We start from the raw sequence: 24,626 nt of genomic DNA on the forward strand, positions 1-24,626 counted from the left end.
AATGTGAGTGTGAATGGTTGTTTGTCTATATGTGCCCTGTGATTGGCTGGACACCAGTCCAGGGTGTACCCCACCTCTCGATGAACAGCTGGGATAGGCTCCAGCACCTTCACAACCCCAGTGAGGATAAGCGCTGGAAAATGAATGAAAAGGTATAAAAGACATTATCAACAACACTAATCATCATATTAGTTATCATATTAGTCTTGAGAAGCAGAAAGTTATCTGTATGAGTTTGAAAAAAAAAGTTACTGTACATGTCCTATAACAATAAATAATATGGTGAAATGGAGACCATATTCTTTGCATAAGCAGGTTGTCAAAATAAGACATGGCTCTCCTCAGTCACCACGTCACTAAATACAGCTATTTGGTGGATGCGGGCCAAGCGAACCGACGGTCCGGCTCAGGCGGTGGACTGTCTGGAGGGGCGGAAGGGTCCTCAAGGCCACCAGGCGCCCCCCCGACCTCCTCCTAGCCAGTGGCTGCAGAGTGGCTGTTATCTCTATTTTTACACTCCTTCCATCAAGCCATCAACAGACCGCCGTAGACCCACTTATGTCCTTTCACCAACACACACACACAACTGTATGAGTCATCAAGCGTGTTTGTCCCGCAGGTTCGATCCCGGGTGTTGGAGTTAAGCTAGTTTAGAATTAGTGTTGTTGTTTTGGTTTTTTTTTAAAGGTAAAAGCTGCTATTTCTTCAAGGTCGCTTCAAGCGAAGCACAAAGAAACACACTTTCAAATAATGAAAGCTGCTTTTAAATCCTGCAGTTTAAAACCAGGAACAGGAAACACAGGAAAGAACATCAATATGAAATATAAAACACACACACACACCACAGGTGTGCAGTGGAGGTAATTGTAGCCTTGTAGAAAGAATAGGTGTGTGTGTGTGTGTGGATGACATCAGTTGGGGGTGGATGACAATAATGAGCAATTTATAGAAGTCTCTCATGATGTGTGTGTGTGTGTTCAGACAGCAGGAGACAACATGCTTCTCACTGTTACATTCTGCTTTGCACAATGTGTCTTTATTACAAACACCATAATCACCTCCTTTATTCTCACTATACTCTCTCTCTCTCCGTTTGTGTGTGTGTGTGTGTGCACAGGAGATGAAAGCATGCAAGGGCACGCTGCAGTGTTACTATGACACACACACACACAAACGCAGTGGCTTGCTGGGTGACCTAGCGCCATTTCACACTAGTGACCAGTACAAATTGGATAAGGCTCCATTCTCTCTGCACCAGCACACTTTTACACACACGTACACACAACGTACACACACACACACACACACACACACAAAACAGGCTCAAAATGGCTGAAATGTTGAAAACATGAACTGTTAGCAAGCTGGTTTTCCTACATCAGGGGTCTCAAACTCAATTTACTTGGGGGCCACTGGAGCTCGGGTCTGGGTGAGACTGGGCCGCATCAGGTTTTCAAAAAAAAAAAAATGCATTTATTAAAAACAAAAAAATTTAAAAAACTTTGCTTTGGTTCCAATTTTCTACAATAAAAGCTCTGATAAAACATTCCACTGTTCTCAAATATCTTACTTTTTATTTTTCTACACAAAATAAGATGAAAAATAAATAAACAAATCAAGAATAAAGAAAATCAATCAATCAGTAATAAATAAATAAATATAATAATAATAATAAAAGGGCAAATAAAAACTTAAGAAACCACATATAGTTGGTGGGTAGACAAATTATTTTTTTCAGATTAAAATGAACGAAGCGTTATTAGAGCCCTGTAGACATGACAAAACACGACTATAGTCACATTTATACTCTTTTTATTTACAACATATTGCGCAACTGCAGGGTCTTGAGACACATGCTAACTCGCAAACTAGAGAGCTAGCGACCTAAACGGTAGCCTTCAAGTTATTTCCTTTAAACTTAAACAGCCAAAAACTTACCACTTCCACACGGATAGGGAGGATAACTATTAACAGTTATTTAACCTTTAACATGAACATTAATCAAACGTAATCATTTTTTCTGGGTACATGATACCATACAGCATCCATATCAAACTTGCGCGGGCCGCACTAACATTAAACTTTCATATCAAGGCGGGGGCCTCAAACTAGTCTTAGTCTTAGTCTTCTTAATTTATTTCAGACATGAATACTATGTTACATTATTCTTTCTCACATATGCACTTACAATATATATATATATATATATATATATATATATATATATATATATATATATATATATATATATATATATATAATATATATACATATACATACACAAATATATACATACATATACATACACAAATATCTACATACATACATATATACATATATACACATACACATACATGCATACACACAACACCTCATTACTACACATGTCTGAAAAGGAGCAGGAAGAAGCAAAGCTTATTAAATCCTACCCCTTCTCCACGCCATAGCAGTTACCAATTCAATAAGTTTTTTTTTTTTTTTTTTTGTTTGTTTTTTTTTCCACACTTATAATCACAGAATCTTACATAAGACAAAACAACAAAAGAAGAGTGGGAACATCGGACACCCCAGCAAAACCCCAGAACATTGCTGAAGCACACCACCAACCCCGCCAGTCAACCCACCTGGCCCCGACCCCCCTAGCCCCTGAGTGCACCCACCGAGTGCCCAGCACCCCAGCAGTCCCCGCACACCCCGCTGCCCTCCAATAAGACGCCATTTTGGCTGGACCCACAAGTATGTGTGATCCCTGGGCGGGCCTACATTTGGATGGATTGTTTGTTCTGTTATCCAACAGACCTCTTCCTCGTGCCACAGACATGTTACCAACATGTGGTCAACGTGACACCCGATGTCCAACCATCATTTACCTCATTATTGTGAGGCCACACGGAATGCTCCCATAAGGAGCACCCACCAAGCCCGGGCGCCCCAAGCGCCATCTGCGGCTATTGAGGCCCCAGCCCAGCCAGAGAGCAGCAAGCCGCTGCTGAAGCACCTGAGACCCAGACTCACACCCCCAGTAGCCAGGGAAGGCCAGACAAGGCAGGGTCCACTTTACGAGGCCACAGCACACTCCCGCCCTTCCCAGAGCTTCACCTCGATGCCCGACATCACCCCCCCCTCATGTTGTCTGCCTATAAATGATGTACTAGTGTCCAGCGGGCCACATTTGGCCTGCGGGCCGCGTGTTTGAGACCCCTGTCCTACATGGTGTAAGAAACATATACACTATACACACACGGGCAAGAAAGCAGCACTTGCTGGCCGTGAAATACGCCCCCCACCCCCACCCGGCAATACATACTGGCTGGCGTTGAAAGTGATTACTCATTAAACTAGCATTTTATTGTCTTTGAGTGTGCTTTAAATGTTCGAAATGGTACCGATGTCAGTGTGGAGGCGGAATTTGTGCACTTATTTGAGTGCACTTGAAATGGTTAAAACGGTGCAGATGAACAATCTGTGGCTAAATTAGTGCACTTCCTTACTTACACTTTGAAACGCTCAATTATGTTTGGAGTTAGTTTAGCACCAGTTTAGTGCAAAAGTCATGCACGTCCACACTGATTACTTATCTGATTGCGATTCATATGGTAAAAAATTGTGCAGAGTTCAATGAGTTGTGTGAATTTGTGCACTTTTGTGCTGTGATTGCGCTGAAAAGCGATGGTGGAAACGCTGCAAAGACCACAAATTCACATTTCAGTTTGGAAGTGCACTTTAACCAAACTCCAAAAGTCATGTGTACAAACTCATGGCAAATGTAAATTGCAGTTTGTGTGAGTATTTGTACTGTGAAGTATTTGTACTGTGGAGTGTTTGTACTCGCAGCGGAGGCTGGCGGTGTTTACCCGGGTTGACGGGGGCAGGCGGGGTGATATCTCACGCTAATCAATAAGCCAAGGAACCAGGAGTGTGTGTGTGAGGGGGGGGGCTTGGTGGTAAGGAAAGCAAGTTATCTCCAGTCATTAAGGCGGAGGGATTCCCGCACGGCGAGGAGGGAGGGGCGGGGTCGGGGAAAGACCGGCGCTCATTGAGAAAAAGAGCGTGTTTGGCATGAAGAGAAAGCAGACAATTATCGTTATTGATTAAAGGCAGTCAGCCAACGCGGCCCAGACGGAAAACTATGGCCGGATCAATAGAGATGGAGGGAGGGGGCACAGGGAAGGTGCGATGACGAAGCAGTGAGTTGTAGCGTGGAAGAGAAGGCCGGGGCACGGGAAGTGTCGGCCATATTTGACTTGTTTATGTTGGCAGCCTATCAATCGCTACAAGCCCTTTCTACTTCTCTGACTCCATTCTTCTCAATCCTCACCCCCGCCTCAGACGGGGGTCCTCCTGATGGTGACGGAGGTGCTGTAAGTGAGCAGGATGGAGGATTGTAGGTCTGAGACCAAATGGCACTTAAACGCCTCTCAAAGTCACACGGCTTTATTGATGCTTTGGACGGATGCCAGACTGCTTCGCCGTGCGGGCGCGCATGTGTGTGCGTGTGTGTGTGTGTTTGTGTGTGCGCTGATTGCAATGTTTATGGCACACAACGGTGCTAGAAGCTTCTTGACTGAAACGTGTAGACAAAGCAGATGAAGATGGAGGGGAAAGGCTGCACTGGAGGAGCTCTTTTGCAACTCTAGTGTTTAAAAATGGTGTATATCTTTTTCATATCTACTTTTTATTTAGACGTAACCGTAGTTTGTGCATGCGTGGTGGTAAGAAGGACCGGGACAAAACTTGGATCTGACCAACTGTACCTGTGGATGTGTCCTAATCAAAGATCATGACATTACTACTACCAGAGTATAGAGGGGAGGGAGCCACCTGCTGTGGCCCAACAAGGTGCACTGTATTCGGGTGCATGTGTCGAGCAGCTAGTGTCCCTCTACGGAGGTCAGGAGGAGCAGACTACAGAGAAGGAGAAGCCACCTGGCTTCTATTCTTGGATTTATTGGTATGACAGGAATTTTTTGGGGGGGAAGTTTTCAAAATAAGGGCAAATTTTCCAGAAAAAAAGAAAAATGTTTTTAATAAATAAAAATGACGTTCAGGAGGGGGCTACCTAGTGTTTGTGAGTACATTCCGTGATGAATGAGCTGGGGGAAGACATGCGTTTGGGGAAATAAGTCCTCAGACAGATGTTAACAATATCTAATCAACTTCTGTGAGGCTCCACCTTTAATGGTCCATTCCGTTTTTATTGGCCAATTCTGCGATTCCGTTAAACGGGACATTACAGGGCCCTACGTGCCATTCTTCCAAAATAACCACATGCTTGTCAAAGTTACTACAAAATTAAAATTAATAAAAACATATTTGTAGACCAGGGTTCAATTCCACCCTCGGCCATCTCTGTGTGGAGTTTGCATGTTCTCCCCGTGCATGCGTGGGTTTTCTCCGGGTACTCCGGTTTCCTCCCCCATTCCAAAAACATGCTAGGTTAATTGGCGACTCCAAATTGTCCATAGGTATGAATGTGAGTGTGAATGGTTGTTTGTCTATATGTGCCCTGTGATTGGCTGGCCACCAGTCCAGGGAGTACCCCGCCTCTCGATCAAAGACAGCTGGGATAGGCTCCAGCACCCCGGCGACCCTTGTGAGGAAAAGCGGTAGAAAATGAATGAATGAATGAATGAAAAACATATTTGTGTCTAAAATGTAAAAATTTAGTCATTCATTCATTTTCTACCACTTTTTAGTATTTTGTTTAAATCAAGACAATCCAAAGTGCGGCCCGGGGGCCATTTTTGGACTGCATCTCATGTTTGTGCAACAAAAACGTGGACAGAGGCGGACATTCCAAGACAAATCCCTGACTGTAACACAAGTTTGTTTTGTAAATGTATCAACCCTTCTGAGTGTTGCCTACACACACACACACACACATACACACACAGCGGCTCCCCGAGTCAGACACAGTTAGGTGCCTCATCCACATTCTAGCTCCATGTCCAGTGTTTTTTTGGCATGAACACACACTCCAACTAACGAAAGATGAAATGTGTACAAGTGTTGCCTTGCATGAAATCACCAGCGATCATTGAGTTGCACTGTGAAGGTGTTTTGTATGCGGGACTGATTACGGCGCGGGAAGGATGCCGATGGACGGCATGGAGTGAGAAGCAGCATTAGCTGCGCTGAGGGCCGAGCTGAAGCCTTTCTTTGCATTTCAATGTGAGGTGCAGCCTCCATTATTTATGACGCTTTACACCTCAAAACCACCACAGCCTGCCTCATCCCCATAGTAACCACTTGCACACACACACACACACACACAGCACCGAAGAGAGGTCCTGGACCAGGCCGAGCCAGGCTGGCACTTTGGACTCAGGGTGGCGTCACATGACCACAGGAAGGGCAGTTTATGTAGAAAGTGCATGTGAGCACTTAACAGCAGCTTGAACTTGTTTACTATACAACATACATATATAGGGTATATATATATATATATATATATATACACAACTATACATCATAATAACATATATAGTCCATTCATTGAGCATTACCAATAAGTATGCTTTTTTCTATATCCAGTATTTACTTTGTAAATACGTTTGTATCCAAATTTGACTCCTTTTAACATTTTCATTCTTAATGTCTTTACTTGCTAGCTCAGACTAGTGCTGTCCTATCTGTGTGTTTCATCTCCCATTCCAACAAATGTCATCAGTTCCTGCTAAAAGACTAGATAGGACAGTGCTAGCTCCGACTAGTGCTGTCCTATCTGTGTGTTTCATCTCCCGTTCAAAGAAAACGTCATCAGTTCCTGCTAAAAGACTAGAATGGACAGCACTTGCTGTGCATATCATCTCTTATCCAAGCGGGCTTCATTAAGCTCCTGCTAAACGACTAGATAGGACAGCGCTAGCTCAGACTAGCGCTGTCCTATCTGTGTGTTTCGTCTCCCATTCAAACAAACGTCATCAGTTCCTGCTAAAAGACTAGATAGGACAGTGCTAGCTCCGACTAGTGCTGTCCTATCTGTGTGTTTTATCTGTCATCCACAAAGGCTTCAACAGTTCTTGCTAGAAGGCTAGCTCCAAGACAGAGCTAGCTCAGACTACAGCTGTCCTATCTAGTCACGAAGCATGAACCGATGAAGGACATCCTAAATGAGAGATGAAAAGTTCTCTAAGACACCCTGAACGGTAAGGAGAATATTTGCTGGTAAATGAAATAATTAGAGGGCGGCACGGCGGTCTACTGGTTAGCGTGCAGACCTCACAGCTAGGAGACCCGAGTTCAATCCACCCTCGGCCATCTGTGTGGAGTTTGCATGTTCTCCCCGTGCATGCGTGGGTTTTCTCCGGGTACTCCGGTTTCCTCCCACATTCCAAAAACATGCTAGGTTAATTGGCCACTCCAAATTGTCCATAGGTATGAATGTGAGTGTGAATGGTTGTTTGTCTATATGTGCCCTGTGATTGGCTGGCCACCAGTCCAGGGTGTACCCCGCCTGTCGCCCGAAGACAGCTGGGATAGGCTCCAGCACCTTTTTCGTGAGGAAAAAGTGGTAGAAAATGAATGAATGAATGAAATAATTAGCCAAATTAGCCATGAATCATATTTCCACTTGTTAGGACAGAATAAAGGAAGGGAAAAAAAGCGTCCAAACGATCTTTGTCAGGTTCAAAAGTACAGACTCAGATGAAATGCGAGCGTTGCATGTCGTCGGGGCGAAGGAGGGCGGCCCCGGCGTGCATTTCAAGTGCAAAATGAAAGTAATGTAATAAGCGCGGGGGCCAGAAGGGATGAGTCGCTCCATGGCGGAAGATTTATGGCTGCCTCGTGCAAAAGAATCTCCATTTCCCCAATTAGATGCCAGATGACCCCCCCCCCCCAGCCAGGCAACAATAGTTTTGGCGCGCGGCGTCCCCAACATCTGCCAGACATTAGTCAAACACTCCATCGGCTAAATGATGGCTTGTGTGTGTGTGTGTGTTTTTTTGGGGGGGGGGTTGTAAATTACAATGGCAAAGAGGGCTAATATCCATCAGTGCGTCCATCTGCGAGCGTATGTGTGTGTGTGTTCGGACAAAAGCCTGCTGCCGCTACGCCGGCCAAAAGCTCCGCTGGTCAGACTTAATGAACCTTACCCTGCACCCCCCCCACCCCCCATCACCACTCTCCCCTCCATAACGTCCACGCCGCCCATCCCCCCCAACTCAATGCTTCCATCCAACGCTACTTTGCCTTGCAGTGGCCGTGTCACTGCTAATATTGACGACCCCCCCATACACACACACACACACACACAGTCCCCCCCCCCACACTGCTGTTGTCCACATCTCACCTCATCCATAGTAGACAGTATTGATTTTCAGCACAGAAAATAAAAAAGACCATGAATTTTAATGCCTCACTGTCAGTCTGTCCATCCTCCTGTGTGTGTGTGTGTGTGTGGACCCCCCAACCCCCCCATCCCTCGTCTTCTTTTATTCTTTGAGCCATCTCGTTGTCTGTCCATCCTTCCTCCCTCCCTGGCTGCTATTCTGTCCTCCTTATCTCAGCTATCTCTCTGTCCTTTCACCCCCCCCAACCACCATCACCACCCCCACCCCCCACCCCTTCCCTCACCGAATCTGCTTTTTCCTGAGGGAAGGATAGGATGGAGAGGCAGGTGATGTGTGTTTGCAAGCAGCATCAAGCAGCAGCCACGGTGGACGGAGAAGAGAAATATAAGACACATCAAGAGTCGTTTGTTCATCAACTGGCAAAGACCATTAAAAAAAAACAAAAAAAACTCAAAACTTCTTTTTTCTGTTATGCATTTATTTTTGTAGTTCAATTGAAAAAGTGAAACTTTTATATTGTCTAGATTGACTGGAGTTATGATTCATCTATCAAATTGATCAACTATTTATCTACTATTGGTTTTTCCATTCATCCTTTTTCAGTTTAAAAATGTACATATTAGCCTCTCAAACATGGATATTTTGGAATTTCCTGGAAAGATGAAGTCTGGAATGATCTAATAATAGTCTAATAATGATAAAAAGCGTATTTAGAAGGTGGTCTTATTTTCTCTTACTATATTCTACTATATTAGTAATAGTATTACCATAAGTCCCTCATAAATCCCCTTATTTTTACTTTATGAAAAAAATTTATCTTATTTTTCAGACAAGTTGAACCCCAAAAAAGTTCACTTATTTTTTTGGAAATGCTTTCCTATTTTCACGGAAATTTTACCTTTTTTTCTTATAAAAGTTTTGTCTTAGTTTAAAAAAGAAACTTCTTTTACCTTCTGAAAAATGTGCTTTATTTTTGGCAAATGTTCTCAACTGTGTTTTATTTTGTTTGCCTAATGTGATTATTATTTTAAAAAACATTCTTATTTACAGAAAAAGTTAGCTTATATACTTATTTTTTGTAAATTTCTTTTATTTTCTGAAAAAATATCCCTTATTTTTATCTTTTTCTCCATGAAATTCTCTTATTAAAATAAAAAAACAGGCTGAAAAAGCATCTGCAAGTGTTTTCCTTTCACACAGAATACGGGTCACTTGATGGACGTGGAGGTAAAAAAGGAGGGTAAAAGGGAGAAAAGTGAGGCCACTTGAGGATGCTGAAACACTGTCATTTGACCCCCCCCTCCCGACACGCTGACAACAAGCCTCAATCACTGGCGGCGTCTGCCTGTCACGCTGACATTATGGCTCCAAAAATCAATAACAAAAGCCTCAGCGCGTCCACTTCAGATTTTCATTTACAAAAAGAGCAAACGCACTCGCTCGGTTTGCTAAGCTAACCAGAAAACGCAAGATTTGGCTTTGAGGAAAAGACCGCCACGGCAACGTTTGACCCTTGTGATGCTAAAAACGACAAAATGGCCGCCTCTACATTGCCGCACTCACACTTCATTCTTTCCAGTGCAGAAGTGTCTGCGTGCTGGGAAAATGCAGTACACTGTCGTCAAGGAACTAAGACAATAAGGAAATCATTTTTTTCTTTCCCGGCAATTAAGACAAAAATAATAGAATTTTTTCAGAAGATAAGACAACTTTTTTCTGAAAATAAAATATTTTTCAAAAAAAAAAATTACAGTATGTATGTAAAAAAACATAAAATAAAATTTATGGAAAATTGAATACTAAAAACATAATAATATCATATATAAAGAATTAACACAATTATTATTATTATTATTATTATACATTTATTTACAATTATATTATATAATATATATGTAAATATATATATATATTTAGACAATTATATTACATTATATATACACAATTATTTGCGCAACACTGAATGTAAATTGCAATCAACTCTGCGCTAGCTAGCGGCTAGCGACCATGCTAACGCAGGTTATACTTCATTAGCCTTGCTAGCAGGCTAATGTGTTTTTTGACCGTGTGAGCACAGCTAATGTTTGTCAATGTGTGATGAGCTCCAACTGGAAGCCATATTTGTTAACTGAGTCGGTCTGACCGCCGTCTTACAGAAACACCTCCGTCTGGTCAAAGCACAGGCCGCGCCGCACGCCTATTAGCGACTAGCCCACTCGGGCTCTTCGGGGGCGGCGGGTGGCTAGAGGTCGTCCTCCATTTGCGGCGTGACCTTCAGGCCAGCTCAATCAAGCGTCGATTGGGATGTTTTCCAAACTGTGTGTGGGAGGGGGGCCACAGACACGAGCGTCTGGGTTGAAATGTCACCAGAACGGAAGAAAATATAAAAAAATATATTTTTCCCATTGGATGTATCCTTGATGCTAGCAACCAAAAGGACGCCGTTGTCTTTTCTGTGGTTTTGGACTCACCTCCTTCACATAAATACAGGAAGGTAGGAAATCAGCCCTTCAACGTTCCAAACCGAAACCATTTGTGTGTTTCCCATGTCAGTTTTTAAGCACAAAAAACACAAAAAATATCTCCACGTCCACGCTAATAAGCTAATATTGCTAAGTTACAAACATATGGGACATTTTAGGGACAATTAGGGACATTTTAAGGAAAATAGGGACACTTCTGAAAAATGTAAAAAAATAAGGATATTTTTATCAGAAATCAAGAAAATTATTCTGGAAAATAAGAAAAAATGCTTTTCCATAAAATAAGGCAGCTTTTCTGGAAAAAGGAAAATCTTTCAGAAAATGATGGCACTATCCTGGATATTTTTAGAACAGAAATTAGGCTTTTTTTTTACAATTACAATTACACTAAGGCAACATTTGCAGAAAATAAGAAAATTTCATCATTTTTCCCCCACGGAAAATAAGGTCATGGTTTCACAAAAAAAAGTTCAGAAAATAATGGAAGTAATAATGGAAATAAAAAATAAGAGACATTTTCTACTAGATAGGAAAAAAATTACGGGAACTTTTTTTTTAAATACAGAATATTTTTTGCGGGGGGGGGGGGGGGATACGGAAAAATGTCCAGATTTTGGAACTTTTAAAGAAAAAAATAATAATTCTTTCCTGAAAATAGGAGAGCATTTCCCAAAAAATAAGTGAACTTTTTTGAGGGGTAAACTTTTCTGAAAAATAAGATTTATTTTTTCAGAAAGTAATGCAACTTTTCCAGAAAATAAGGGTATTTATAGTAATACTATTACTAATATAGTAGGGTACTGGCTGATGGCACATTCTATACATACAATTAAACAAAACATAAGGGAACTTTTATGGAATGTAAAAAAATCATAAAATAGGAGATTTTTCTGAACATAAGGCAACCTTTCTAGAAAATAGATGTATCAATAATATAAATAATACAGTAATAATGCTGCGCCCTTACTACGCTACACTACTATTACTATTAATAATAATAATAATACCACACCTTGCCACCAATAACTGTTTGATATACAGTATCATTTATTAGCATAGCTATGCTATGGCCCCTAATCCTTGCATTTTTCTTTATGTGGCCCTCAACCCCCCGTTATAAATAATTCACACCCCCCCACACAGCATCACTTTCATGGCATCCAATCTCGTTAAGTCTGCTCATCTTCTCAAAGTCAAGTCCACCGTCTGTGCGTCCGTCTGGTCAGCTGACCCCTGGACCCCCTGCTCCCTGACCCTGAACCTCTGACCCCAACGGCACCACCCCACCACATCCCAGCCTTTCTGGACAAACAAACCAAAATAACATGCCGCCTGGCCCTTATGTGAGTGCTAAGGATCATACATGTCTAATACCGCCACAGATGAATGGATGTATGGGATGAAACTGGATAACGTTGCATGTTTCTTACGATAGAAGCCAAAAACCTCTGTTTTACCCGTCCATACACAAGCCGGAGCTCAGTTTTTAAGCACAAAAAACACAAAAAATCCCCTTTTTTGTCCTAAATTTCAAATTCTATCATCACTAAAACACAACATCTACGTTATAACCAAAAAAAGCATAGCTCACCCCTCCCTTTAGACCCCGCCCTCACCCTCCCTCCCCAGGTCCCTGCCCCGGGCCGCTGCCGGATGGCCCCGCTCCGTCCCAAGACTTGAACTTGAGACGTGACACGACGGGCCGGCCAGGCGTGGACGGCTGAAAAGAGAAGAATGGGGGGCGGCTGACGGCTCGCTTGCATATGAATGGGTGGGGGGTCAACGGCGAGGGGAGGGCCGAGGTCAGGGGGTGAAGGGTGAAGGTCGACACCCCCCCTCATGGAGCGCACGCTAACAGACGAGCAGACAAAGGCGAAGATGGGGTGGCTCAAACCCCGGATGACCCCCCGCCCGTGAAGAGCAGGGGCGGGGGCTGGGAGATGGGGGCGCACATGGGCAGGTGCACTACACAAACACACTTAGCGCTGCGGTGGACGCGCAAACACTAAAGCACACACAGATGAACACACGGCATCAATATTTCATAACATTTACGTTCTACATTCAACCGCTTGCCAAATATGGCACGATAAATGACTCCTATTTACAAAGCACAATATTAACCATATTCAATCATAAGATCATAAATGATGAATGAGCAGGAACTAAGTAAGCTCTGCTTCTTCCTCTTCCTCTTCGCTCTTCTATAAATATCACTTTCTCTCTTGACCGTACATGACAATATTTGCATTTCATAATAAAGACACTTTTCCGGAAAAAAAAAGGGTCTTGAAGGTTGGTTCTGGTCCAAATTAGGATGCTTTGGCCTCCTAATGGGGGGGCCTAATGAGTGTGGTTCTGTGTGTGTTAGGGGTTGATAGCCACGGCTGATCCAGGACCATCTAAGCTACACGGACCCCAGTCAGCCAGCCAGTCAGTCTTTCAGTGACACGCATGGCGCCCGTGCACACGTCTCCTGGCGAGATAGCGATAGCTAGCGCCCGTCCACGCTACACCGCAGTCAGGCTGTGTTACACGCTATCGCCGGTCTGCGAGAGAGATAGGGGGCGGATTTTTTTTTTTGGGGGGGGGGGGTTCGGGTCAGCCCGGACCCTTTCAAACCCCCCAGAGAGCACAGAGGGACTGAGTGCTGGACCTAAATGCAGAATCTTCTTAGCGCGTACCCCGCCCCCAGGGGATGAAGGCGGGAGAGAATGGTGCTGCCGAGCGGACAGTGGATTTACCATATTCATACCGCTTTTTAGCGATGGAAGAGAGGGGGGGGATGGGGGAGGGTTCACCTGTCCTATTTCGCTGCTGTGGCCGCACCAGCACGCATGGCCGCCAAAACCCCGAGGGGGAACCATTAAAGAGAAGTGTGCACATACCACCCCCCCACATCCCCACATTCACTCTCCCTATATTCCTCAGCCCCTCCCTTGCCTGAGTGCTTCCCTTGTTCCATATGAGCCACGTCCACGCTAATAAGCTAATATTGCTAAGTCACAAACATATGGGACATTTTAGGGACAATTAGGGACATTTTAAAGAAAATAGGGACACTTCTGAAAAATTTGAAAAAATAAGGATATTTTTTCAGAAATCAAGAGAATTATTCTGGAAAATAGGAAAAAATGCTTTTCCATAAAATGAGGCAACTTTTCTGCAAAAAGTAAAATCTTTCAGAAAATGAGGGCACTTTCCTGGATATTTTTAACACAGAAATTAGGGATTTTTTTTTACAATGGTAACGAAGGTAACATTTGTAGAAAATAAGAAAATAACTTTTGGCAGAAAATGAGGGAGCTCTTTAAATAATTATTTCATCATTTTTCCCCACGGAAAATAAGGTCATGCTTTCACAAAAAAAAAATCCAGAAAATAATGGAAGTAATAATGATATGAAAGATAATAATAATAGAGTAGAGTACAGCAAGAGAAAATAAGACAGCTGTTTACACTTTTTACCATGATTAGATCATTCCAGACATGGCATAGCACCCCTATGTCAAAGTTAACTTCCAAAAAATAAGAGACAACAAGCAGCATTTTTCAGAAAGTAAGAGAAGGGCGCTAAGGTTAGCTAACAAGAGAAGGTTACATAGTCACGGCACGCGAGATGGAGATGCGCAAGGAAGGAAGGAGGAGCGGAAGGATGAGAGGTCGAAAGGTGGGGGTAGTGGGGGGTGTCATCGTACAACAGATTAATTTCATTTCTCAGGCTGAGCGCTGCTTTGCAGGAAAAGAAGCAGTGGATCATAAAAGAGGAAGGGGGGGGGGTGGTTAGTGATAAGGAGGAGAGCCGGCAGCGACTTTTTCCAACTTTATCTGATCTGGATAATGTGTGTGTGTGTCCGAGGAGGGGTGGGGGTTCACTTTATGATTTTTAAATCAAGTAGCTGGAAAAATGAGTCAGAAGAAAGCAAATATTGTCAGCTGGGGGTGTCACGAGACAAGGCGGTGCAGGGCATTGGCTCCCCGACAACAACACCACACCAGATTCTAACATTCCGTTTAAGAAAAGTATACGGGGACCTTTCTGACAATGAAGGGTACATCTTTCCCAAAGTAAGGGAACTTAACCCTTAGATGCATAAGTGGGTCAAAAATGACCTGGTCAGGTTGTTTTCTTGAAATATCTTTGTAATTAATTTTTTTTTTATCATTTCAGATTCCAGGTATTCCTCAGAAAACATGTTTTTGATATCATGCCATTCACATTTTTAACTTACCTTTTATACATTTTAAGAAATTTTAGTTTTCGTTTTACTACCCCAACCTTCCATAAGTGGGTCAAAAATGACCCGGTCAGGTTGTTTTCTTGAAATATCTTTGTAGTTAATTTAAAAAAAAAAATCATATTCCAGGTATTCCTCAAAAAACATGTTTTTGATATCATGCCATTCACATTTTTAACTTACCTTTTATACATTTTAAGAATTTTTTGTTTTTGTTTAACTACCCCAACCTTCCATAAGTGGGTCAAAAATGACCCGCATGCATTTTCTATGGAATTCAATAGGAACCTTTGATTCGTATCAACTCCTAAATATAATACTAAATATCATACAAGTCATTACTCCTAACCAAAATGGCAAAATTAGCATAAAAATGCATTGATTCTAGTATGGGTCATTTTTGACCCACTTATGGAAGAGTGTAGGGTCCAGTCACTCATGCATCTAAGGGTTAAGGGAAAATGAAGGCAGGAAAAATAAATACATTGCAATCTATTAATTTTATTTCTTCTGCACTGTGTGTATATGTTCGCGGCCCCGCCTCTGCCCGCCAAGGCAAAGAGACAATTTAACAGACTAAAGAGTTGAACTCCATTCATGCCGTTGTTCTATGACTTGAGCCAAGTGTGAGCATTTAAAGGGATGTAACAAAGTGGGAAAATACGATGATAACCATAGAGCCATGGTTCATGTAACATTCATGGCAGTAGATTGAAAGAGCATTGTACACCGTGTGTGTACTCCACTGTGTGGTTAGTTGAGCAGATTGAAGCACTCACATTTATTAAAAAGCTCCCCGTCCTCTCCTTAGTAGTCCTCCATTGTCATCGCTATACTTCTGTGTCTTTCATACATACATATATAACATATATAACCCCCCCAGCATGATATTACATTTTTCACTCAAAACAGTCACCACGCTGGGGTGGGGGTCAGGCCAAGGAAGGACGTGCCCCCTCCTTCTCTGCTGCCCCCGTGCTCATTACCATAAATCCTGTCCGCTAAATTAAATGGGGGGGGGGCTTCGTCACCCCCCTACAAAGAAACTGTGTTGACCAGCGGACACAAAGGAGGCGGATTCCAATCTGACTAACCGCCACTTGTGTCAGCTGACTTTATTAGCTAAATGTAACTATGAACCCGCCCCCCCCACCCCCACCCCCAAAAAGACCAACACAAAGTCATTGTCAGGTTGGACATACACCACATGGTGACTTCAGGACACAGGACTGAGCGCACGTGTGGATTACATACGCACGAGGTCGGGACACTGCTGGGTTGGGACCAGTCCACAATGATGTGTAGAAGGGGGTAAACAGGTTATGTCTACTATATTGGGTAATAGCAGCGTAAAGGTGACTATAGGGGTGTTATTTCATGTCTGGAAGGCTTTAACAATGTTAAGCACTGTATATAGAAGTAGAAGTGGTAAACAAGTTTTCTATATCTTATTTCTCTTATTATATATACACTATAATGGGTGATAGCAGTGTAAAGGTGATTATAGGGGTGTTATTTCATGTCTGGAGGGCTTTAACAATGTTAAGCACTGTATGTAGAAGTAGAAATGGTAAACAAGTTTTCTATATCTTATTTATCTTATATATCTACTATAATGGGTGATAGGAGTGTAAAGGTGACTATAGGGGTGTTATTTCATGTCTAGAGGGCTTTAACAATGTTAAGCACTGTATGTAGAAAAGTGGTAAACAATTTTCTATATCTTATTTCTCTTATTATATATCTACTATAATGGGTGATAGGAGTGTAAAGGTGACTATAGGGGTGTTATTTAATGTCTAGAGGGCTTTAACAATGTTAAGCACTGTATGTAGAAGTAGAAGTGGTAAACAAGTTTTCTATATCTTATTTATCTTATATATCTACTATAATGGGTGATAGGAGTGTAAAGGTGACTATAGGGGTGTTATTTCATGTCTAGAGGGCTTTAACAATGTTAAGCACTGTATGTAGAAAAGTGGTAAACAATTTTCTATATCTTATTTCTCTTATTATATATCTACTATAATGGGTGATAGGAGTGTAAAGGTGACTATAAGGGTGTTATTTAATGTCTAGAGGGCTTTAACAATTTTAAGCACTGTATGTAGAAGTAGAAGTGGTATCTTATTTCTCTTATTATATATCTACTATACTGGGTGATAGGAGTGTAAAGGTGATTATAGGGGTGTTATTTCATGTCTAGAGGGCTTTAACAATGTTAAGCACTGTATGTAGAAGTGGTAAACAAGTTTTCTATATCTTATTTCTCTTATGTAGCTACTATAATGGGTGATAGGAGTGTAAAGGTGATTATAGGGGTGTTATTTCATGTCTAGAGGGCTCGTTATTTTGGTACTGTGCCATTTTGGGCGTCATGCCTTATCTTTTAAATGTTCCCTTTTCAGTTACGTTCCTCCGTTCCGTTGAACGTGTAGTTATGCGAAGCCAAGCTTAAATGGTATATAACAGAGGAGGGTGGTTAGGCTGACAAAGTCATCATGGGAGGTGGAAAACATATTTGGAACACAAACTGGATTTGTGTTTGTTGGCGATGGCGACACATTGTGAGGTTTGGGATAAAGGACGGGTGGCGGAGGCCCCCAGACATCCAGATGACACAGCCGCGGTGATCTGGGATTAGGTGCATAAGACGCTTATCATTTCCCAGCTCCAACTGTGGAATCTAAGCATACGAAAGAGACAGAAAGGTGGAGAAAGCAATTTAAGTGCAAGTGAAAGCACCTCCCAGATTTGTGTGTGTGTGTTTTTTTTTTGCCCCCTGCGCACCTCCAAGATGTTTTAGAGCAGTTAAGATGGTATTTAGAGCTTTTAGCTCAGCAGCCTTTCACTGCCTGTTGTTATCAGCGGTGGTGATGGTATTGCTAGCCTTTGTAGGTGCTAATGATAATAACAAAGGTTGCTGTCATTTATTTTTATCTACTTTTTTCAAAATGAGTTTTTCCTTATTGCTGCTTTTAAGGGGAGGAAAATGCGACATGTTCAACAGCTTCACATTTCAGCGTACGGGGGGGAATCAAGTCGTTTTCTCGGTTGTACGGCGAGACGGAGCCCAGGTACGCGGCGGAGCTACGAGATGAATGCGCGTGCGGCCTCGCACGCTGAGTGCGTTTCGATTTGGTCTGCACATTGATGTCCACGCAAAGAAAGGTGCCCCCATGCGCTCGCGACGGGTGGGGGGGTCATTACCTGGCAGGGGTTTAAAATGGACTGTGGCCAACAAACACCCACACACGCACACACAAACGCAAAAGTAGTAAAACACGGAGGAATTTTTTTGTCCAATTCAATAAGTGGAAGGTTACACGCATTGGCAACAAAGGTACACTTAGATGTAATTGTCGATGACGTGACCAAAGAGATGCAGTCAAATATAGCCTGAGTGCAGACAATTTGGCCGCTAATGCTTTCTGCAGCCATCATGGCCGTGCACTGTGTGTGTGTGTGTGTGTGTGTGTGCGGTGGAGGACAGTGTTTACCTTGATTCGGCTCCTCCTATACGTGTGTCTAATGACCTATGAATGTTTCCACGGCAACAACAATACTTTGGAGGTGAAGTCCAGTTCAAGCGGCAGGTAGCGGCCATCTTGCCAAATGAGGCGCGACGCACAACTTTAGGACGGGCGAAGGTAAATGCACCACGGCGTCGCCGCTTGGTTGCCTGAGATGAGCACCCGTGTCAAGATGCGGATCTTACAATTGTACAATATGAGCACAATTTGGCAGGAAGAAGAAAACCCACGCATTCAGGCAAGCCTGCATATTTGTGGATTTGTGGTCAAAATTCCCCGCTAGCGCTCTGACCTGACGGCCACACCGTGACTCTCCTTCCATCTCTTCTATCAATCTTCTTATGTAATAATCATCACAACATTCACTGTAAATGTTGACAATGTTGAGCCAAAATTGAAAGACGGGAGAAGATTTTGCAATAAATAAAAATGAAGTAGCTAATTTTGCCAGCCTGAGTATATTGCCACGTGTTATGACTCCACCTCCAAACAGGCAGGAAGAGGATTTACGGTTATTCCTTAGAACAACGGCATAAACGTAGTGAGCCCTTTTTTTTTTCAATATATTGTCATGATAAAAAGTGTATTTAGAAGGCGGTAAACAGGTTTTCTATGCTCTATGAAACTACTCAACACTTAAATAAGCAATCCTACTTAGGCAGAAATTCACTTTTCGCAGCCTGTTTTTTTGTGTTATTTTTAAGGGTGAAGGAGAAGAGATAAACAACAACACATGAGGTTAAACAATACAACAGGTGGTACTCTACATTTGCAGGGCATGCTCAGGTTGTGTGTGTGTGTGTGTGTGTGTCCCAGCATGGGTGTGAGGCAGCTTAACGCAATAAAGCATGTTGTATTGACATCTGTGTTGTGTCTATTGATTCCCCATTATGGAGCTAACAAACCCGCCCGGACGCTTTGTCATTCGCAATCACGTTAGCACAGCCGCTCGCCAACGATGCTGCCCCCTTTTTAAATCCGATCCATACACACACACACACACACCGCATTCCTTCACATCCACAGCGTGCTACACTTCTAACACACACACACAGACAGACGACTGTGGCGGCGAGTCAATGGTGCTGATCAATAGCTGTGGAAGGTTAAAACCAATCACACAATGGCCCGCTGTGAGCGGCTCGCAGCTTCCAGATAAACCGCAAATTTGACCTTAACGTGCAATTATTGAATCGTCAACCTGTACCCGCCACCCCCCGCAACCCCCCCACCCCCCTACCCACAGCATCACAAAAGAGGTTTGATGCTTTAGGGTCTAAGATCAAACTTCATACGATTCATTTCGACCTCATTGCTCTCCATCTCTACTTTTTACGTCAAATGCACTTGCACGCTTACACGTCAGTAAGTATACAGTACTGTGTACACTGTGTACTTTTCACAGTGCTGTCCCCCGATCCATTGCTTACTGGTTGTGATGGGACCTTTCACATTTGGAACAATACGGTACCTGGTAATCAGTTTTGGTACCCGTTTTTCCAGCGTTTTTTTTGCGTACAATTTTCGTGTGTTTGTTTTGGAGGCGGCACGGCGGTCTAGTGGTTAGCGCGCAGACCTCACAGCCACCCTCGGCCATCTTTGTGTGGAGTTTGCATGTTCTCCCCGTGCATGCGTGGGTTTTCTCCGGGTACTCCGGTTTCCTCCCACATTCCAAAAACATGCAAGGTTAATTGGTGACTCCAAATTGTCCATAGGTATGAATGTGATTGTGAATGGTTGTTTGTCTATATGTCCCCTGTGATTGGCTGGCCACCAGTCCGGGGTATACCCTGCCTCACGGGATACACCCCAGGACCCCCCTGCTTTGGATCGTGTGGTCGTGGTGCTCCTGACAGGCACAGAAAGAAATCGCCATTGGCGTGGATATCCTTGTAACAGCGCTTAGAAGCCATGACCCCCTCAAACACTCATGAACACTCAATCATTTTTATCCTTAAAGATGGTTGTGACATTGTTGCCCATGTTTTTATGTGATTAGTTTTCATCCATTTTTCTTCCGTATGGGTGTGCAGGCACACACCAGTTTCTTTTGTCAGTGTTTACAGACCAAAATGAGGTTTTTAATGAATTTATGGAGCGTAGAGCGTAGAGTGAGGCCTGTGAAGAGATAGAAGTACACTTCTGGGTTCTGGTTTAAAGACTGCAACAATATGCTAGCAAAAAAGCAAAACCAAAGCAGCTACACAATCATAGGACATCTCTGACACACACAAAACACTTCCAAGAAGGCTATTATGTCCTTACACACGTGCGCACACACACACACACACACACACACACAGCCAATTAGTCCAGGCCTTGGTCCAGACACCAGCACCCTCCTCCCGTGCACAGCGAGGTGTGAGGGGAGGTTGTTATCCAACCGCACCAATCTTTGTGTGTTTCCAACTCTGCACAAAAACTTTTCCTTAAAGCCCAGATGTCGGCCATCTTGGCTCCCTTATTTCCGTGTTTTAGCAAATGTACGAGAGAGAGCAGAGCGCGGAGATAACTTGCGGCTCCCTCAAACGCTCGCCAGCCTCCGACATCACTCACACGTGCGGCGCTCGTCTCGGCAGGAGCTGACAGCGCCGCCTTTCAAGCGGGGCCGCAGCGGGCCCCTTGCCGGATGCTACAATGAAGGATCCAAAAAAAAAAAAAAATGAAAGGAGCGTTTTGGGTAACGAGCTGAGAGACAGCCGCACGCTTTTCCTTGTGCCGCTCGTTTCCACGAGAGACCCGATCAGGGGTTTACACGCTTCAGTTCTAGCACTTCCAGATCACATTTTTATATCAAATTGGAGGATTTTACAGAATATTAAAGGGCCCGAGGGAGCGCCGGTCGATACGTGTACAGTCAGGCAATATCAAGACACTTCCTTGTCATCACCACAAAACTAACTTAACCTTCAACCTAAATGAAGCTAAACAATAAAAACATGACAATGTAATTTTGCATTCTCTGTTGTTGCCATGGCAACCCCCAGTCTATTCGATCAGTGGACCAGTGGACCAGTGGACCAGTGGGCACTTGCTGACACGCGCCGTTTACGGAAGAAAACGGAAGTTGGCTACCAGGAAGTTAGCTGGCATAGCAGGAAGTTAGTCAGGCTACCAGGAAGCCAGACGGCTTGGGAGTGGGAGGCTAGCCAGGCTAGCAGGAAGTTACTATGCAGGCTTGCAGGATGCTAACCAGGCTAACAGTAAGCTTAAGTATTTACAGCATTTTTTTGTTTTCTTTCAGCGTTTTTGTGATTTCAGCACTGTCGCCTATGTTTTATGGTGGTGTGTTTCGGGATTCAGACCATTTCTGCATTCAATTAGTTCATTTCTTTATTTCACGTGCAGATTGCCATACTATGACAATGTGACAAAAGTCACTATTGTGATTATTATTGTTTTTGACATATGCGGTTTGCTGTTCGGAGTGTTTGGGTGAAAAGGTGCTGATGCTGTCCAGCTCGGTACCCTGGTCTTAAAAAAGTCAAGCTGAGAAAAAGCGGTAAGCCTTGACTTCAGAACTGAATGCTAGCGTCCGCTGAATCTATCCACACACACACACACACACACACACACACCCTACACACATGCATGCAATCATAGAGATGCACAGCCCTGGTCAAAGTGCAGATGACAGGGAGACAGACTTGTGGCTAACAGTCTTAGCTAAAGTGGCTTACGGGGCGGTCAAATCCAATTCAACAAGCTGCTGGTCCTCCGGGGGGGGTACGCAGAGAGGGTGTGTATATTTTACCAGAGGGGGGCTTTGGAGTCCACTGAAACGAGAGATAGTGTGCTCTCGGGAGAGATAGGCTGAGACACAAAGACGAGACGGGGATGAGGAGGGATGAGCGTCGGCCTTCCTCTCGACGTGTCGGCAATGACGAGCGAAAGCAAAGGCAATGGCGTGACATCCCAGACAAGCGGCGGACCATAACGTTCACGTACGAGAGGTATTGGTTTGACTGTGCGTGTATTACTGCGTTTGCACGAGCCTACTATTTAGCTACATGTTGACTGGCGCTATGACGCAGTGCACTTCACAATGATAATCAAGGAAATCTTGAAATAACTCAATAAAGTGTAGAATACTACAAACATATCACTTGAATATTTGTATTTGACCTAAATTAGCCATTGTTATGCTTAAAAATGGCTTAAATATGCACATTTGTTGACTACTATTAGACCGACCGTGAATTTCCACCAAGCTTTCATAGTTCGAGCATAGAAAGCCTTTTAAATACTCTTTTTAACATTATTAGAGCTCTTGAAAGTTGAAATAACACCCCTATAGTCATCTGTGCACTCCTCTTATCAATATAGTAGCCGTAATAAGGGAAAATAATACATATAAGACATAAATAAGACTGTGACAGGTCTGGTGCTTGTGTGTATCACCCAACTTTAGACCTAGTGACGAGTGTGCAATCATACATATCATCGCAACCTATTTGAATGCATCACGAAACAGCATCAACACTGAACAGAGAGAAGTAGAGGCCCCCTTTTTTGTCCCCCAAATGAAAGTGAGAAATACACACGTTTTGAATTAACTCCTGAATGGTGTGCACACATAATCCCTGTGATTAATCCCAAATTAATACTTGTAAGAATGGCCCAGCATGATAATAAACATGAAATGATTAGCTGATGCATCTCATTCATTATTCATCATCCCTCACTGGTCACCTTTCATGCACCTTCTACCCTCTCTTACCATTTTTTACTTTCATTTATTTAAGGACTGACAGAGAAAGTCACCCACACCTCAACCCCCCCGAACAGTGATTACGTGCCCCCCCCCCGGTCAAACATCCACAAGCCGTTCTCTCATTAAAGCCTCCACCATTTTTCTCCCCTGCTGACACCTACTTAAGGTGATAGGCGGAATTACCCCCGCCACGCCTCGCTCACCCCGTCCCACCCCCACGGCGGCCATTAGATGTTTCTGCCTGGATGGACTGGTGGACTCATAGTGGGGATGGGGACTGAGCGGGTGGATGTGGGGGAGAGCACTTTCACTTCCAGCTACACACACACACACACACACACAATGCATACAAACCACATTGGGAACAACATAGTGTGTTTAAACACTTCAAAAACAGGACACAGGTGAGGAAGAAGTGCATGGCCATACACACATATTTCCATTAGCCCTAACTCCCTTTGCCGAAAGCAGCACGTGGACTATCATCCAAACCTGAACTGCTATTTATTATGCTTACAACATGACAAGAAGATGATTTTTCTGCCTTTCCCAGCACGGGATCAATATCCACTAATCAATAGATGACCATGAACCTGGAGGACAGAGGGGAGAACGTTGGAATGAAAGGGGAGGGAGGGGGGCAAATACCCAGACGACTCCAAACGTGACTTCCAAGCATGACAACAACAAAAAATATTGGAAGTGGCTTTAAAAGCAACAACATCAAAATATTTTTTTTTTATTTGGTTCACATTCACTTACTCATTGTTGGATTTTTCATCTATAAAGTTTGTTTAAAGATCAGTATTTTCTTGTAGATTTTGGACTTAGTTCTGTGTAAACGAGGTTACTATTTTTGTTGTATTTTATGAAAAAGGAAAACTGACAGAAAGCAATTATATAGTGGATATAGTTCAATGTATCACAAGCCGGGCGTTCTAAAAATATAAAAACAGCTAAAAAGAGACAGCACCTATAAAACTCTATTTACATATCGTGACACGCATATGAACCAAGCAACAGCAACATTGTTATTATTATTGTTATTAACAGTGTTACGCCCAAGAACACTGTTATTGGTGTAGTGACACCGCACCACATCACACCGGCTAGCGAGTAGCCGGCTAGCAACTAGCTCACAATGCCTCATGCCGCTAGCGAAAGGTAACGCTACATATTGCCACTGCTGCTGTGTTTTTGAGTTTAACGCACATGTGGCTCAGTGTAGCATGCCCTCAGACTCACAGTCTGATGCTCTGTTCGAACTTCATTCCGACTTCAACACATCAACAGCAGGGAAATTCCATTGATATAATATCGCCCCAGGCCTAGCGCCCAACGAGAAATCTTATCACATTTTAATG

General features: G+C 43.3%; 1 protein-coding gene across 1 annotated transcript in view; it reads right to left on the reverse strand.

The window, feature by feature from the left end:
• pou2f2a (POU class 2 homeobox 2a) overlaps nucleotides 1–24,626 on the reverse strand; it is a 42,153-nt gene that overhangs the window by 16,558 nt on the left and 969 nt on the right. The gene's annotated exons all lie outside the window — the stretch shown is intronic.

Source organism: Doryrhamphus excisus, linkage group LG7 (assembly GCF_037039965.1).
Source record: "Doryrhamphus excisus strain RoL-2023G ecotype Guam linkage group LG7, RoL_Dexc_Guam_v1.1, whole genome shotgun sequence".
NCBI lineage: Eukaryota > Metazoa > Chordata > Actinopteri > Syngnathiformes > Syngnathidae > Doryrhamphus > Doryrhamphus excisus.